We start from the raw sequence: 4,753 nt of genomic DNA on the forward strand, positions 1-4,753 counted from the left end.
CATTACTACGGTGAGGTATATGTCATACTCATGCTCTGAAAATGCGGGGTATAACACATATTCAGTCTCTAAACTGAATAATCCCTCCTTACGACCAAGTTCTAGAATCCTCGGTTGAAACAGCTCATTGATCTTCATGATTGGTTCATTATAATTCTTTTTTCACTAGTTGTTCAAGATCAGTTTTATTTTCAATCAGCATAATCACAATGTTCATGCTCGCATGAACATGGTGCAACTCTTCTAGCCAGAAACATACATGATCAAAGGTTTGGCGTTTGTTATGTCATAAACCAACAGAGCTACAATAGCTCCCCTGTAGTACACTCGTGACAACTCTGCAGGGTATGTGATTAAAGGTATGGCGTTTGTTATACCGTGGCATTTCTCGTGACCTAAGTTGCGTGGACTCTTCACTTTTGCTGCCACACCCGTGTCAGATTCTCCTAAAATACACTACTTTTTGAGAATCAGCACGCACCCATTGACATTTTTGAAGAGTTCGAGCAACATAGCTCGTGATTGCATGTTACAAATTGAACAAGCAAAATATCTGTAAGTATTCTTTGAAGTATTAATGTTCATAATTAAGCAAATGAAAAGACCGGATCTAGAAAAATAAAGTGAAGATGCACATGCATGTAAATATAACAAAGATGAACCTAGTGTGATGCTAAACAAATCATAAAGTCTGAACCTTTAATCATGACTTCAATAGGGATGAAAAAGAAAAAATTAAGAAGTATGAAGAAGAAGTAGAATTAGAAAAGAAGGTTCATAGCAAGGCCAAACCCGCTAAATAGAGTCAACTTATTACAATTAAGAAGATTAAAGTATATTTTAAATGAAAATATAGGGCAAATCGAGAGACCCGACCATCTAACAGCAATTTTGATATCTCAGATTTTTTGTAAGAAAGTTTAATTCTGCACAATCAGTTGGTAGCAAGGACAAAATTCATCAAAAACACACCATGCATATGCAAAACAGGTACAATTATTGAGATAGGCGTAAAAATTCTAAAAAGACATTATTCAAAATAGGAAGTTAAAGCGTGCACACCAAATTGTGAGTACAAACAAAGAAACTGCAACAAACATGATGAAGTAGAAGTGGAATGACGAAGTAGAAGTGGAACACACGTGTACATGTACAGAGAAGAATATATATAGGTGGCAAACGTCTCCAAGTAGTACTCATTAAATGAAGTGGGTCCATTACAGTACAACTTGCATTGAATATAGTACAATTACCACTGCTGTGTTCGTCTATATGCTTGTTCACTTCTTATATAGAGTAATGTACAGGTACAACAATTTCAAAAGACTAATGCTCAAAAACCGTATAAAATTAAAATCAAATGCCATAATAAATCTTTTGAAAAACTTTAATTTATATAGTTTTCTTTCTTAGATATAGACTTCAGGAACAATAACAATGAAGTCATTCATTTGTGACTGAATATCCATAGGGAAAGAGGAAAGAATAAAAGGAAACCATAGCTACCGGGGCCCCTTGATATTCAAAGAAGGTGAAAGCAGAAACCAAATGCAAATGGATTTTTCTCCAAATGAAATTAGAGAACTGAAAATTGTTTGTAAGGATATTATTTTTTAATTTTTCCAATCCCCTTCTTAGGCTCAAGGACTAAATCCAAATATCCAAATTAAATTACAGTTTACAAAATTCTTTCAATGTTGTTGAACTTATAGTAATCCTTGTATTCACAAGATAAACAGTACTGCCTGTGCGGATTTAACTGTGCATTTGACTATGTTAATTGCAGTTTCATTGCTGGTTAATGAATCGTTGATATTTGTTATTTGAAATGTTCCGGAAAAATAATTAAGGGCGACATTCAACTTGTAAAGGATAAATGTATAAATTAACTTTTGACTTAAAATGTTCCCACTTTTAATCTAGTATGATATAGTAAATATTTAACTCTTAATGAAAATTTCAAGCTCCACTACTTCTACTCTCCGTAGTATTCAGTAACAGAGATTTTGGCGGGCTTATTTGGATAGAAATCATAGAGGAATTATGGACACCGCTTGTGCAGCTCGATGAAATGCACTGTTCATCATCCTCCTCAGATCGATTAAACCAGGATCCACAATTGCTCTCCAAAACTCTTTTTCAGCCCAATGTTGCTCCAATTTCTAAAAGATCCAATACGTTACATTCACCGCTGGCAAAAGAAGGCCCAAAGACACACAATTGGCCAAACGGAGTCCTGGAACAGAAATGAGACGGTACTATCCATTAATAGCGATGCAAAGAAATTCACACTGAAGGGAACAAGAAGCAGATAAGTTTGATACAACGTGGAAAATTTCAGCCTAATTCTAAAACTGAAACCAGCAAATCACCAAAAGTGTTCACCGCGACAGTCATCGTTTAGGGATGTGTTTGAAGCAAAGTCGCGCAAAAACCTGTAGATCATCAAATTATTAACAAAATCCCATTAGTTATGGGCGTTTTAGTAATAGGACTTTTGAAAATGAAAGAGTAAAAAAGAATGAATAATACTTTTTTAAAAACAAAAATTATGGACAAATAACTTCTATCATTAAAGAAAAAATCTACAGCTTAATAACAAATTATTATAAAATTCTTGTTAGCTACAAACTTTTTTGGCGACAGATTAACAACAAATGTTTTAGCTAACTCTTATTTTGCTTTATAGTGATATAAGAGAAGAGGACTAAGAGCAGGAGGAGATAAGGCTTAACAAGTGTGGCTTTAATAATCTCACCAAGGAGATAAGGCTTAACAAGTGTGGCTTTAATAATCTCACCATTCTTACTCTGTGTGTGTATATATGTATATATAGGAAAATTTAAGAACCATAATATGCACAAAAGTGGGCATTTTAAGATTTGAATGATATTAAGACTTTGTTACAGATCTTATTCACTCAAATCAATTCTACGTAAGAAAAACAAATGCCCTTAATGGGCTGAGATCTGATAGAGATCTGATTGATGCAGATCATACCTCCATTAAATGCAAACAAGTGACGCCTAACAATTAATTAGTTAAGAAAATAAAAGATCTGGCACTTAACTAACTCACTTTTTTTTTTGTTAAAAAAACATTTCAACGTTAACCAAAATCTATGATTAGAATAATAAATTACTCCAAACATAAAACTAGAAATTAAACATACCATTGATTTGTATAAATTGTCGTCAAGCATTATGTCAATAATAAAGTAGGATTTCACATATCTTGACACGTGAACATAAATAACATTTGACTAGAACTTAGATCAAACAAATTAAAAAAGACCATGCAGAATAGTCTTATTATGGGCGCAGTGCGGGGTGGGGATGCATGTGAGAGAAAGTTCCTCTAAACTCCCTGAAGTAGCCACATTTCCTACTTTTCAGCCCTAGAATGAGACTGCACCAGTAAAGTCATTGCATGCAATCCACGACGCAAACAAATACTGCATCTAAAATCAAACCATAGACGCAAATGATCATTAATTAATTGATAAAATAAACATCTTCCCTAGATAGTTCTTTTTTTTTAACCCCCGACAAAGAGTACTCCTTAACTATGGTTCAATTCTTAATTAAAAAGGAAAAAAAGATGATGAAAATCAAATACAGAAATTTCGTGGTAATTTAATGCAGAGATTTTTGTTCCTTACTGACATAACTACTGAGGAAGCATGGGTGCTATCCGGTTCATCTTCCTCCTCATATAGCTTAAAGTAGGATAGCACTCATTTTCCAAAAATGTAGTTCACCGAAATGAAGTTATAATTTCAGAAATATCCAACAAGATATAAACATTATTGGGACAAGAATCTACACAAATGGAAGAATGGGGCCCTCGGGAGCTAAAAGAAAGATATAACTTGCCATTGAAAGTAATCCGAAGAAATTCGTGTCAAATGGAGCAAAGCACGGTGATATCCCTGCTAGGGCCTAGGAAACCCCAGCTTGATTGCTGACAGAATGTAGCTGAGTATCAAAGAGATTATTGTTGGAGCAATAGTTTAGGTTGTGTCTCAAAAAGAGTAGTTTGATGCTTAATCTACACCCAGACAAGGATCAGCCCTGAGAATAATAGCAACAGTGTCATTTGTTAATCCATCACCATTTTGCTTCACAAGATCACAAATAATTAGAAATTGGGAGAAATTTGGCCAGAAATAGATTGAAGTTACATTGAAAAGAAAATGAACAAGAAGGGAAGGTAGCGAAGAAGAAAAAATGCATTGACATGAAGATATAGAGTATAGACGATCACTGTTGGGCGAAGGTACCTTTGTCCTTGGCCAAGCAGTATTGCTTGCGGTGATGAAATTGACTAAATGATTCATACCTTAATTAAAACTTCTCTCGTGTATTTGAAAGTAGGGTATGAAACTCATTTAAAACAAATGCACTTGATGGGCTGAATTTTCCTCCTTTTTTGTTAATATTACGTGCATTTGTTTTAAATGAGATTCATATCCTTCTTTCAAATATACGAAAGAATTTTTAATTAAGGTATGAATCATTTAGTGAATTCCATCACTGCAAGTAACACTGCTTGGCCAAGGACAAAGGTACATCACCCAGCAATGCTCGTCTATACTCTATATATTCACACCAATGCATTGTTTTTTCTTCACTACCTCCTCGTCTTGTTCATTTTCTCTTAAACATAAGTTTCCTTTAGTTGTGGCCAAACTTTTCCCACATTCTAATTATTTGTGATCCTGTGAAGTAAAACGGTGATGGATCAATAGATG

Source organism: Lycium ferocissimum, chromosome 1 (assembly GCF_029784015.1).
Source record: "Lycium ferocissimum isolate CSIRO_LF1 chromosome 1, AGI_CSIRO_Lferr_CH_V1, whole genome shotgun sequence".
Classification (NCBI taxonomy): Eukaryota; Viridiplantae; Streptophyta; class Magnoliopsida; order Solanales; family Solanaceae; genus Lycium; species Lycium ferocissimum.